The sequence below is a fragment of the Bubalus kerabau genome, chromosome 1 (assembly GCF_029407905.1).
Source record: "Bubalus kerabau isolate K-KA32 ecotype Philippines breed swamp buffalo chromosome 1, PCC_UOA_SB_1v2, whole genome shotgun sequence".
NCBI lineage: Eukaryota > Metazoa > Chordata > Mammalia > Artiodactyla > Bovidae > Bubalus > Bubalus kerabau.
Window position 1 is genome coordinate 77,066,931 of NC_073624.1, and position 14,879 is coordinate 77,081,809.

The window sequence follows — 14,879 nt, forward strand, 5'->3', positions numbered from 1 at the left end:
TGCTGATAAAAGAAGAAAATTATAAAGGTGCTACCTTCCACATAGAGCTCAGGTAAAATGAAGACCGAATAAAAATCTGTTGGATGTTGTGAACATAAGGTAATTGCTGCCGTTTGTTAGAGTTCTTTCTTGGGAGTGGTTGAAGCAAGAACACGGGTGCCAAGGGTTGGAGAATAATTGGAGGGTGAAGAAATGGAGAGAGTGGAGATAGAATTGTTTGAGGAAGCTTGGGTGTGTTCTTCAGAGGTGGCAGAGGTGGGGGGAGGTGGGGCGGGGGCAACATTCAACACTGAAATGGAAACTTCTGAAGGTAGGGATTTTCTTGTGTTCATGGCTGCTTCCTCAGCACCTGGGACAGAGTCTCGGGCATGGATAGGTGCTCATTGCATCACTGCTCCCAAGAGGGCTGGTCTGATAGAGCTGAGATCACGTGCCCACCCCCCTAACTTTACAGAGGAAAGGTGAGACCAAAGAGGCCTAATAATTTTTCAGCAGTCCCCCAGCAAGCTAGTGGGAGAACTGTGTCTAGAAACCCAAGACTCCTCACTCTTCAGTGTACTTTTTTCCCCAGCCCCAGATAAGAGAAGGAGTGGGGTGAGTATTCTGTATCATCACCATTGCTGGGAGGGAGGACTTTTGCAGGCTGGGAGGACTTCCTAAGTGAAGAAAGCAAACTGCGAAACAGTGTGCATAACATGACCCTACTATTTTAGATTAATAAAACAAAAACAATCTAGCCAGCATACCTTTGAAAAAAATTGATTTCCTCTATAAAGTGGCATTACAAAGGACCTTCACTTCTCACAGTATGTATTTCTGCAGTGTTTGGATATTTCTAAGAGTATGTATTACTTTAGTTAAGAGAAAACTAAAACAAAAAAACAGTTTAATGCCTGTAGAGAAAAGTCCACCACTGTTAACAATGGCTAAATGTTGTCTAAGTAGATGAGTGGATCTTTAGTCAAAACACAGAGCAAGTTTTGGGAAGATACCAACCACAGCCTGGAACAACCATTGAAGTTTTCTTTAAACACCAGAGGGATCTAGGAGAATGAGAGATGACAAAAGTATTATTGCAAAGTGGGAGAAAGAGAAGATATGGGGAGAAATATGGAGGCATTCCCACGATGGGGTGTGGTGAAGTCACCCTGAAACAAACCACAGAAAATCTAGGGATTGATAACATGGGCATCTACTGAGAAAATGACTCAGAAGTTGGCAGCATTGAGAGCAGAGGGTTTCCTGCCCGCTCCCACTCCCACCTCCTCAGCCAGCTCACATTCATCCACGCACGCACAACTCTGCCAGGCTCCTGCTTGAGCACAGTTCGTAAGTTACTAAACCGCTCAGAGCTAACTTCACCGAGCTATTGGAGGATCCAATGCAGTGATGCATGCAAAGAGAAAAGCGCAGCAGCAAACCCATAATAAGCTATTTTCACAGCGGCTGAATGAGAAGCAATCCTCATGTTGCATATTACCTTGGGGAAACTCACAGGATTTGTTTTCTGTTACAGGTACACTTTCTCTTAAGAAAATACTGTTCTATAGCATTGTCTGGAAGTGGGAAGTGCTGGGTGTACACAGGTCCTACATAAAGATGGTGCTGGAGACTCTCCCATATGGTGGTTCTGCTTTTTTTTTTTTAAGAACACAGTGGACAAGAAATGGTTTAGGAGTCTTATTTGTCGAAGTTCAAGGGGGCATTCCCTTTTCTTTTCCAGGCTCTAAAGTAACAGGATATTTTTGAAAGTCAATGAGCAAAAGATTTAGAACTCTGAGAGACATGCCTCGAGCATAACACTTTCAACCTAGATTCTGTCTGGTAGTAATTAGATATTTCCTGTATTAGTTTCTCAGAACTCCTCCAATGAAGTTCCATAGTTGGAATTGTTTCAAACATCTGAATAGAACAAGAGACCACTCCACTCTTACCCCTAACCCTCTCACACTTCTCATGCCCCTCTGCAAATTAGGAGCATCATCCATTATCTAGCTCATACATAACTGCCCACTGCTGCTTCCCTTGCTAGAAGGCTAGTGATGGAAGCAACTTTGGTGCTAAGGTATGCTGCTGCTAAGTCACTTCAGTCGTGTCTGACTCTGTGTGACCCCATAGACGGCAGCCCACCAGGCTCCCCCATCCCTGGGATTCTCCAGGCAAGAACACTGGAGTGGGTTGCCATTTCCTTGTCCAATGCATCAAAGTGAAAAGTGAAAGTGAAGTCGCTCAGTCGTGTCCGACTCTTCTCGACCCCATAGACTGCAGCCTACCAGGCTCCTCCATCCATGGGATTTTCCAGGCAAGAGTACTGGAGTGGGGTGCCATTGACTTCGACCTGTAAAAAGGTGAGACTTTCAGACTCAATATAATGAACAGGAGTGACTTTCTCATTTGAAGCACTAAGAGAAGGTCTTTCTCTCACCCTCTAAAAGAAATATTATAAATTAATGTTCATATTAATTAATATAATAGAAATATTATAAATTAATAAAATGTTGTATATAAGCATAATGGAATACTATTAAGCCATAAAAAAGAATAATGCCATTTGAAACAACGTGGATGGATCTAAAGATTATCATACTAAGTGAAAAATATCAGAAAGAAAAAGACAAATATCATATGATACCACTTATCAGTGGAATCTAAAATATGATGCAAATGAATTTATTTATAAAACAGAAACAGATTCACAGACAGAGAAAAAAACTTACTGTTATCAAAGGGGATGGGGGAGATAAATTAGGAGTTTGGGATTAGCCTATACACACTGATATATATAAAACAGGCAAACAACAAGGACCTACTATATAGCACAGGGAACTATACTCAATAATTTGTAATAATTTATGGTAATAATATACCAAGAGCAAAGTCAAAAGATAAGTGAAACAGGGAAAGATACTTGTAACTCATTTCAGGCAATGTAATCCCTCACTCCCTTTTCAAAGAAAAGGAATATAAATGTCTTTAAACATATGAAAAGATTCTCAATTTCAGTCATAAAAATACAACTGTAAATCAAAACTGTAGTAGGAAACTATTTCTTGCTTTTCAGATTGGCAAAAATCCAAGAGTGTGACAACACATTCTACTGTCAGAGCAGAGGAGAGAGAGGCTCTTATCTAATGTTGGTGGGAGAATCCTTTGAAGGATAATTTGATAATAACCATCAAAAGGGCATTTACCCATCAACCTAGTGATCCTACTTCTGGAAATTTATTCTACAGACATAGATGTGTAAGAGAAAAGGTCATTCATGCAGGTTTATTCTTGCAAGGTTGTTTATAATTACAAGATTTCAAACAATCTGAATATCCAGTAAGTTTACCTTAATGCCCAGTTCAGTTCAGTTCAGTCACTCAGTCATGTCCAACTCTTTGCGACTCCATGAATCGCAGCATGCCAGGCCTCCCTGTCCATCACCAACTCCCGGAGTTCACTCAGACTCACGTCCATCGAGTCAGTGATGCCATCCAGCCATCTCATCCTCTGTCGTCCCCTTCTCCTCCTGCCCCCAATCCCTCCCAGCATCAGAGTCTTTTCCAATCAGTTATCTCTTCGCATGAGGTGGCCAAAGTACTGGAGTTTCAGCTTCAGCATCATTCCCTCCAAAGAAATCCCAGGGCTGATCTACTACTGTGGGCAGGAATCCCTTAGAAGACATGGAGTAGCCATCATGGTCAACAAAAGAGTCCGAAATGCAGTACTTGGATGCAGTCTCAAAAATGACAGAGTGATCTCTGTTCATTTCCAAGGCAAACCATTCAATATCACAGTAATCCAAGTCTATGCCCCAACCAGTAATGCTGAAGAAGCTGAAGTTGAACGGTGTACAACTTCTATGAAGACCTACAAGACCTTTTAGAACTAACACCCCCCCCAAAAAATAGATGTCCTTAATGCCCTACATGCAAATTAATGGGGACTAGTTAAATAAACTATAGTATAGCCACACAGTAGAATACTGTGCTGTGCTTAGTTACTCAGTCGTGTCCAACTCTTTGTGACCCTATGGACTGTAGCCCACCAGGCTCCTCTGTCCATGGATTTCTTCAGGCAACAATACTGGAATGGGTAGCCATTCCCTTCTCCAAGGGATCTCTCTGACCTAGGGATTGAACCCAGGTCTCCCACACTGCAGGCTGATTATTCACCGTCTGAGCCACCAGGGAAGCTACACAGATGTAAATAGTAAAAAGTGAATGACTTCTATGTGTTAATATGGAAAGATCACCAATTCTGATATTGTTACATAAAAAGAAATATGTTTGGTTCCTGCTTCCTTGTACAGAGCTCCTAAAACCCTTATAATTTCCTGGGTAGTAAGGGTGACAGGAACACCTTTTGTTATATTATTTGTTTTTTTCTGTCCCAGGTTCTTAACACAAGGGATTTTAAGATCCTTGAGATCTCAGACTGACAAGTTATTTTTATAAGCTGATGAAATGCCTCTTGGCTTCCCTGGTGGCTCAGTGGTAAAGAATCCACCAGCCAATGCAGGAGGGTTCTACCTCGAGTTCTACCTCAGGTTCAAACCTTTAAGATGGACTGGTTGGATCTCCTTGTAGTCTGAGGGACTCTTAAGAGTCTTCTCCAACACCGCAATTCAAAATCAATTCTCCAGCACTCAGGTTTCTTTATAGTCCAACTCTCACATCCATACATGACTACTGGAAAAACCATAGCTTTGACTACACTTGTTGGCAAGGTGAAGTCTCTGCTTTTTCATATGCTCTCTAGGTTGGTCACAACTTTCCTTCCAAGGAGTATCTTTTAATTTCATGGCTGCAGTCACCATCTGCAGTGATTTTGGAGACCCCCAAAATAAAGTCAGCCACTGTTTCCACTGTTTCCCCATCTATTTGGCATGAAGTGGTGGGACCAGATGCCATGATCTTAGTTTTCTGAATGTTGAGCTTTAAGCCAACTTTTTCACTCTCCTCTTTCACTTTCATCAAAAGGCTCTTTAGTTCTTTGCTTTCTGCCATAAGGGTGGTGTCGTCTGAATATCTGAGGTTATTGATATTTCTCCCGGCAATTTTGATTCCAGCTTGTGCTTCATCCAGCCCAGAGTTTCTCATGATGTACTCTGCATATAAGTTAAATAAGCAGGGTGACAATATACAGCCTTGACATACTCCTATCCCTATTTGGAGCCAGTCTGTTGTTGCATGTCCAGTTCTGACTGTTGCTTTCTGACCTGCATTCAGATTTCTCAAGAGTCAGGTCAGGTGGTCTGGTATATCCATCTCTTTAAGAATTTTCCACAGTTTGTTGTGATCCACACAATCAATGGCTTTGGCATAGTCAATAAAGCATAAATATATGCTTTTCTGGAACTCTCTTGCATTTTCCATGATCCAGCAGATGTTGGCAATTTGATCTCTGGTTCCTCTGCCTTTTCTTAAACCAACTTGAACATCTGGAAGTTCACGGTTCATGTATTGCTAAAGCCTGGCTTGGAGAATTTTGAGCATTACTTTACTAGCGTGTGAGATGAGTGCAATTGTGCAGTAGTTGGAGCATTTTTTGGCATTGCCTTTCTTCGGGATTGGAATGAAAATGGACCTTTTCCAACCCTGTGGCCACTGCTGAGTTTTCCAAATTTGCTGGCACATTGCGTGCAGCATTTTCACAGCATCATCTTTTAGGATTTGAAATAGCTCAACTGGAATTCCATCACCTCCACTAGCTTTGTTTGTAGTGATACTTCCCTAACCCTAACCTCCTTTCCCTCATGTAACCGCCTTTTTTGTGTGTGATGAGGACATTTAAGATCTATTCTCTTAACAGCCTTCAAATCTCCTTTCTCCATATTCCCCATGCCTCAGACCACCCTGCTGCTTTTACTCCTCATCTTATAAATACCCCTAGCTCCTCACCTCAAGGGTGTTGAGTGGAGGGCTTGTTCTCCTGTTTTCTCTCAACTCTCTCTTTGCTGCAGACCTCAGTTTCTTAGCATTTCTTTACTTGCCATGCTTCAGGACAAGACAAACCTGATTTGTTATCTCCTGCTGTACATTATGTTGCGCAGATCTTATTCATCTTATAGCTAGAAGTGTGGCCTCTTCAATCAACATCTCCCCATTTCTCCTACTCCCCCCTGCCCTTGGTAACCACCACTCTACTTTCTATTTCTATAATTTCAGCTTTTTAAAATTCCACATACAATTCAGATCATATGGCAAGTATTTTTCTGATTTCACTTAACATGGATGGACCTTGAGGGCATTATGCTATCACAAAAGGCAAAATTTTCTTTTCATGGCTAAATAAGATTCAATCAACAATGGAATCAAACTGGAATCAAGATTGCCAGGGGAAATATCAATAACCTCAGATATGCAGATGACACTACCCTCGTGGCAGAAAGAGAAGAAGAACTAAAGAGCCTCTTGATGAAAGTGAAAGAGGAGAGTGAAAAAGCTGGCTTAAAACTCAGCATTCAGAAAACTAAGATCATGGCATCTGGTCCCATCACTTCATGGGAAATAAATGGGGAAACAATGGAAACAGTGATAGACTTTATTTCTTGGGACTCCAAAAATCACTGCAGATGGTGACTGCAGCCATGAAATTAAAAGACACTTGTTCCTTGGAAGAAAAGCTATGACCAACCTAGACAGCATGTGAAAAAGCAGAGACTTCACTTTGCCAACAAAGGTCCGTGTAGTCAAAGCTATGGTTTTTCCAGTAGTCATGTATGAAATGTGAGAGTTGAACTATAAAGAAAGCTGAGCACCAAAGAACTGATGCTTTTGAACTGTGGTGTTAGAGAAGACTCTTAAGAGTCCCTCAGACTGCAAGGAGATCATACCAGTCAATCCTAAAGGAAATCAGTCCTGAGTATTCATTGGAAGGACCTATGCTGAAGCTAAAACTCCAATACTTTGACCACCTAATGAGAAGAACTGACTCATTGGAAAAGTCCCTGACACGGGGAAAGATTGAAGGTGGGGAGAGAAGGGGTTGACAGAGGATGAGATGGTTGGATGGTATCACCAATTTAATGGACATAAGTTTGAGTAAGCTCCGAGAGTTGGTGATGGACAGGGAAGCCTGGCGTGCCGCAGTCCATGAGGTTGCAAAGAGTCAGACACAACTGAGCGACTGAACTGAACCAAATATTCCACTGTGTCTATGTACCACATTTTCTTTATGCATTATTCTTCCATGGACACTTAGCTTGCTTGCATGTCTTGGCTATTGTGAGTGATGTCACTATGTACATGGGAATGCAGATACCTCTTCAAGACAGTGCTTTTGTTTCAATCAGATAAATACCCAGAAGTAGCATTACGAGGTTTTTTCCAGAATTTTGACAGCAATACCATAGACATGAATACCGCTTCTACAAGACTCTTAGGCAAGCAAAGCTTTTTATTAAAAGAGGTTGTGCACGAGGGAGAAGGAAGGAAAATGCCAGCTCCCTGAGTAGGAAGGGGTGAGTCACTTTTCTAACAAAAGGTAGAGTTTGTCTCAAGACCACTGATTTCCAGAAATCAAACATCTTTGATCAGCAGCAGGTGGCTATCAGAAACAAGTAGTACTTTGGTGAAGAAAAAGGAATGCATAAAAATTCTATTCAGGAATGCACCAGAACAGATAAGGTTAAAATAACTGAGCTTGTTGTCTTGTGGTAACTAGATACACTTGTTAGTGAAATAAAGTTAATCTTTTATTCCTGCAGGCTTTTTTGTTTCCCCCTTCTGGGACTCAGGCCCCTAGGGCCTGTTTTAGCTTGTGAGACCTGTTTTGTCCAAGGCTGTTCCACAGCCCTTTTCCAAGAGGGCTGTACTCTTGTCTTCTGGTCTAAGACTGCTGGATCGTCCTCTGTGTGTGTGCTCGGCTGTCTGATTCTGCAATTCTCTACCGCTGAGCCACCAGGAAAGTCCTGCAGGCCATATGGTAGTTCTATTTTTAACTTTTTGGGGAACCTCCTTGCTTTTTTTCCATAACAACTGCACCAATTTGCATTCCCACCAACAGAGCAGGGGGATTCCCTGTTCTCCACGCCCTTGCCAACACTTGATAAGTGCTCTTTGACAGGTGTAAGCAGTTTGGCTCTGCTGCTGCTGCTAAGTCACTTCAGTCGTGTCCGACTCTGTGCGACCCCACAGACGGCAGCCCACCAGGCTCCCCCGTCCCTGGGATTCTCCAGGCAAGAACACTGGAGTGGGTTGCCATTTCCTTCTCCAATAGTTTGGCTCTAGCTGCTGTATAATCCTCTTGGTTGCATTCTCTCATTCCCTTGTTCACAGTACAGTAATATCTGTACCCCAGAGGAGACACAGTAAATGCTGTACTTGGTGACTAAGAACTGAGCCACTGCCCAGAGAAATCACTGCCTTGGCACCTTGGTGCAGGGGCATTTATCTGTTACCCGCTGAGACATCTCAAGTTCTAAGAGCCTGGTGCTTATCTGGGAATCTCATTTAGAGAAATCCAGCCTACTTAATTCCAATGGTATTTTTATGACAATTTTGCAGTTTTTCAAAGGGGAATCAAATTTAGTAAGACCTTTATTGGAATCAATGCACTTGACTGGCCTACTTTCGAAAGCAGTTTGGCAATGATGCCTTTCCAAAAAAATAAGCATTTGCAATCAATGTGCATACAAGGATGTTTATCAAGTCCTTAATGAGACTGAAGTATCAGAAGAGGGGGAAGCTGCTTTGATCTGGAGAGGCAGAAAGGAAAAAGCAAAGGAGTTGAAAGAGTAACTTCATGGTTTCACACTGAAGCCCAGAACTGGATCAACCTCACTTTAAATTCCTCCTCTACCAGCGACTAGTTCTGAGGACCTCAGAAATCTACTGCAGTCGGTTAACTGTCAGCTTGAGGGAAGGCTGTAGGTACCCTTTCCATTGCTCCATGGCAGTGGAGAGGAACATATAGGCTTTAGAGTTAAGAGCTGGGTTCAGATTCCAATTTAACCTCCACTTTCTTAAAGATGGGAGCTAAAGTCATAAGATCATTCTGAATATTTAATTAAATAATATAAACAAAGAACAAGTCACATAAAACCCGTTGATTATGTTGCAGAGAAGCCAATTCTGATTCCATGTTAGAAACTGTTTCTTTGACTAGAACAATTGCTTTGTTGCTATGCTGCTGCTGCTGCTGCGTCACTTCAGTCGTGTCCGACTCTGTGCAACCCCATAGATGGCAGCCCGCCAGGCTCCCTTGTCCCTGGGATTCTCCAGGCAAGAACACTGGAGTGGGTTTCCATTTCCCTCTCCAATGCGTGAAAGTGAAGTCGCTCAGTCGTTTCCGACTCTTAGCGACCCCATGGACTGTAGCCTACCAGGCTCCTCCATCCATGGGATTTTCCAAGCAAGAGTACTGGAGTGGGGTGCCATTGCCTTCTCCAATACATAATAACCTGCCTCAGAGGACCCAGACCCTCTGTTTTTGTTCAGTGGCTCAGTCATGTCTGACTCTTTGCGACCCCATGGACTGCAGCATGCCGGGCTTTCCTGTTCTTCACCATCTCCTGGAGCTTACTCAAACTCATGTCCATTGAGTCAGTGATGTCATCTAACTATCTTATCCTCTGTCATCCCCTTCTCCTCCTGCTTTCCATCTTTCCCAACATTAGGGTCTTTTCTAATGATTCGTTTGTTCGTATCAGGGGGCCAAGGTATTGGAGATTGAGCTTCAGCATCCTCTACCTGATTGTAAATGAAAGTGCTTTTGTTCCACTCATAGAGAGATAATCTGACCCTGCCTACCTGTGAATAACTACAACAAAAACAGATAAACACACCTCTTCCAAAGGCTGGCCATTCCCAGAGAGGTTTTGCAAGACTGAAGACCCTTTCCCTTTCCTTCCCCACTGCCTCTCCCTCTCTATGCTGCCTTTAGATGTTAGTTCCTCATTGCTCTCTGACTCTATAAAAGAATCTGGCATCCAGACCTCGCAAGATGGTTCCTCTGAGACATTAGTCTGCCGTCTTCTCAGTCAACCAGCTTTCCAAATAAAGTGATATTTCTTGCCTCAACACCTTGTCTCTCAGATTCACTGGCCTGTCATGTGGCAAGCAGAGCAAGCTTGAGTTGGTAGCAAATTTGGCTTAGCCAGCCAGGAGCCTTGCTGCTTGTGACTAGCCGGCCCCAGTCAGAGAATATTGGAGCAAGGCCCTAGCATCTGCTGGGACCATTTGTCCTGAGGATCTTTCCTTCAAGATTCCCTGAAGCAGCACCGACTGTCCCCAGCACTTGGCAATTGAGACAAGGAACTGACAAACTTTGAGTCAATGGATTTTTTTTTAATGTATTTATTTCTGTTTATAGAAGAAATAGGATAATTTCTTCTATATAGGATAATTACTTTACAGAATTTTGTTGTTTTCTGTCAAACTTCAGTGTGAATCAGTCATAGGTATACATATATCCCCTCCCTTTTGAACCTCCCTCCCATCTTCCTCCTGAGTCAACGGATTTGATAAGGATAGGATAAGTCTAGCCAGTTCAGCCAGTTCATTTGTTTCTGTTTTTGTGTCACTTTTTCTGTTATGGGTTGATGGGCTTGATTTTGGAGAGTAAGTTGCTCCAGTGTATACACCGGGAATATATTTCCCCCTTAATTTGGGCTTTTCCTTTACAAAACAAGCCAATTTGGTTGGGGTACCCTGCTGGAGAGAGGAAGTGTTGTTGGACTCTACCTTGAGCTGGTTCACTGGGGAATTGGTTACTGTGGGGCAAGCCTACCCTAGTTGGAATCAGGTTATTTGTTTTGTAGGGTAAATTTATTTACCTGATTTGGGAATCAGTTCATTTATGCATCTATGCTGGAATTTATGTCATTTGTGTTAGAATTTGCCTATTTCTTTTATGTTTTGGTGTTATCAAACTTATAAAAATGGTAAATATTTCATCTATCATAAAGGAAAGCTTTTTGGGGCATATATTAGATATGTTAAGATAAGAAGAGCAATGGCCCCTGAATGGCTCACAATTAAATAAGCTGGCAGTTAGAATCACTTTGCAAAAGAGAGGAACACTCTGATAATGAAGAAGCCTGGTGACTCCCTTGAACTTGAGGCATCTGATTCTAAATTTTCCTGCAAGAGCCCTGGGTAACTTTGATAGTGGGAAGCTTCAGCTCCAGTTTGGGAAGCTTCCCATAGAAGAAAAACTCCAACCTTTTGGAGAAAGGCTGCAGGTTTAATGGGACTGGGAAGTCACATTGATGTGACTTACAAGCTGGCTAGGTTTTGATTTATTCTGGTTACTTTGGTAACAGGCAGACATCTGGTACTCTTTCCTCAAAGGCTTACTCTATGTTTTCTTGCTTCTTTCTTCTCTGTGAACAGGCAAGAGGTTGTGCAAGCAACTGAGGAACTCTGACCAGGGTTGCTCTCTGGTAGCTTCACATCAACACCTTGTCTCTTAGATTCATTGGCCTCTCATGCGGCGAGCACATGCGTTTGGACCTGGTGACAAATTCTGTCATTTCCCTTCTGGTAATGGCTAGCGTTTGCTGTCTGTTTGCTGTGTACACAGTGCTGTGTAGGAATCCTCTATGGATCTGAAACAGAGCAGGACCCTCTGTGGTCCTAATCCCCCCCACCATGTTCTCAGCCTGCCTTTTGTCTGCGGAAAACTTTAGGCAAAGAGTAAGTTTAATCCGAGAAGTGGGAAAATGTAGAAACAAAGGAAAAGAATCAAAGGAGACAGAATAATAATCATGTAGTCATTAAGCATAGTCAAGGACCTTTAGTTCCTTCTCAAGGGCCATAGATAATATCCTGAGCCATACTCTGTGAGCCGTCTTGCTGCTGCTGCTGCTAAGTCATTTCAGTCATGTCCGACTCTGTGTGACCCCATAGACGGCAGCCCACCAAGCTCCCCTGTCCCTGGGATTTTCCAGGCAAGAACACTGGAGTGGGGTGCCATTGCCTTCTCCAGTGAGCCGTCCTACAGATATTGAAAACCCAGGTAAAGTTAACTACATGATAACCAGACTATAGCCATGACATAAGCTGCCACAATTCTGAGAATTGGCCTCAAGAAATGAAAACAAACTGACTTTGGAACTGAAGATTAACTGTACCTAAAACAATCAAGATGTTGCTGATCAGACCACCGGTGACCGATTTTAAAGATAACTGTCAGAGCTGACTGTGCTGTTTTTGCATATAGCTCTGTCCCTCTGTCTATAAAAGCTCTTACCCTCTGCTCGTCAGCTGGGAAACTTGGCCTTTGGACAGACATCTGCCCTCTCCCTTGGTTGCTAACATCCAAAATAAAGCAACCTTTCCTTTCAGCCAACATACTGTCTTTAAAGTCTTCTGAGCAGCGAGCAGCCAGACCCTGGTTTTGGTAACAGACCTACTCAATTAATCCTTTACTTTTAATGACTACATATTGAAATTAAGTCAAATAATCTTATATAAAAAACTGACAATGTGTGTAACCAGTGGTTTCTTTTGTTAACAAATCCTTCAAATCTAAAACAAAAGTAAAACTTTTGGCAAACAAGAGAACAGAAGAACACAGCATTGCAGCAAACACAGGCGCTCCTGTGTACCTGCCTCTCCATCTCTTTGCTGTACACTGGCTGCCTTCCAACTGCAGCACCTGCTCTCCTTGGCCTGAGGGCTTTCTTGTCCATGCAGGAGTCACAAGAATGTTGATGCTACTGATGTTTATTCACTTTCTCTCCATCCTGCATCCTTCCGTCAGTGACTGATGGGAGCTCCCTCAACCCTCAGTGCTCAGATATGAGCTCCCAGAGTTTTCCCAGCTGTGCCAAGCTCCAGTTATCTAGCCTGGTAACTGGTTTAGCAATACATTCATTTACTGGATGTTTCTCTGAATCTCCAGGGTATGTGCATTGCTGTAGTGGCAGGCTTCAGTGTGAACAGCACCCTCTCTCTTCTCTTAAACTTCTCTTTCTAGTTCCATTTGGGTGGGTGGTAGAAGAGTCAGAGGAGAGACTGTATTCAGGGTTGAGACAAAAAAGAGGCCCATAAATGTACTGTGCCTCTTAGGATTGACCCTCATTGGTCCTTAGGCCACTGCTCTAACTTTCTGTCTCAATTCTAATTAGAAATGTTTTAAATGCTAAATTGAAATAACTTTCATTCCACCCAACTTCCCTCATTTCCAATAAAATTGAGCAATTTTATGAAATAAAATAGAAAATAGTTAACATTTTTGAATTCTAACTATGTGGCAGCATTAGCGCTTCAGGTGCATGGAATTCTTTAATTCTCACAATAACCATTAAAAACTACTTATGCTTCTTACCCTACTTAATATACTCATTGACTGGAGCTCAGAAGAGAGGTCACTTGCCAGATCACACAACAAACAAGAGGCAGAACCAAGATTTAAACATCCTTTTTTCTGGCCCAAGAGCATAAGTCTGCTTAAAATGAATATTTGGGGGTGTTTGGTTTTTTTCCAGCTTCATTGTATTCTTAATATTGTTAAAGAAAATCTATTGTAGGAGGACTTATGGAGATTGTACCATTCACCCAGAGGAAAATATGGTAATATACTCTAACACATCTGACCTTGAATCCTTGTCAAGTCTTGATTTGAGATGGCCTCAGAGGCCAAAGGAAATGTGAGTTCTAGAGAAACCGGCATCTTGGAGCCCAGGAAAACCAGAAGGCAGAGACAGGGCAAATGTTCTTTAAAGCAGCTTGATTTGGTAGAGAAAAAGCATGCAAGATTTGTTTATATTTCTTACTTATTTAGTGCACGTAAAGGAACAGTAGTGTTCTAGTATCATCAGTAACACACATGCAAACATCCACGCACACACACACAACCATGTAGACCTGAACTTGTTATTAGTGACTAGGAAACAGAGTTTAACAAGGGGAACGTGATGCAGAAAAAAGGAAGACTAGCTGGCTGGCTTGGAGAAGGCAACAGCACCCCACTCCAGCGCTCTTGCCTGGAAAATCCCATGGACGGAGGAGCCCGGTAGGCTGCAGTCCATGGGGTCGCCAAGAGTCGGATACGACTGAAGCGACTTAGCAGCAGCAGCAGCAGCTGGCTGGCTGGCTACAATGCCCTTCAAAGAGAAGGCAATGGAAATTAGTTGTTACAGAAAATTTGAAAATCCATTAATCATGAGTGGAAAGTGATTTTTCTCCAACTATGGAATTAAGAAAAAAACTAAATGAATAGCAAATTATTTTGTAATTTGCAACAGTGACTTATTTAATCCTAAAGAGACACCAGGATTAACATTGTGCATGGCAGAAAATATCTGTGGAATTTTTGCATGCTGTTTAATGAATAAATAAATGAACATAATCACTAAACTTATAGGGATTGTCAGATTTTTAGGAGCTTCTCTAATCAAAAGTGTTCTGCCTCTAAGTTTTTTTTTTAACATATTATTTAAGTAATTAAAGAACTGTACATGTTGCTATATTAGTCTTTACTAATCTTTTAACTATTCAAACTATAAACACAAATCCAAATTTAAAAAATTACAAAATTTTTTCTTGGTCCCCACAGCTTCATTCTGAATGATGAAAAAAAACTGATATGTTCTTAAGGCTTTGACCTGTGATGCTTTTAAAGTCTTGGCAGCTACAATTCACTGTAATTAAATGATCAAGCTGCAGTGTTTAATGCTGGGTTATACTCTCCAATTAGTACAGTACTTTGGATGTTTCATCTTTGCAAAATTACAAGTTAAAATTATTACTGGTTCTTTATGGAACAAAAGTGTGAGCATTGTCATACAAACCTATTTTCAATTTTCTTTGGTTTTTTCCAGAACCTTAGATGTTTTGACCTGAATACGGTCATTTTTAACGGGAACCTTAACTGCTAAGGTACTCACTGTGGGCAAAATTTTCCTGGATGATATGTTCAGCCTCTGACTGCAATTGAATTTA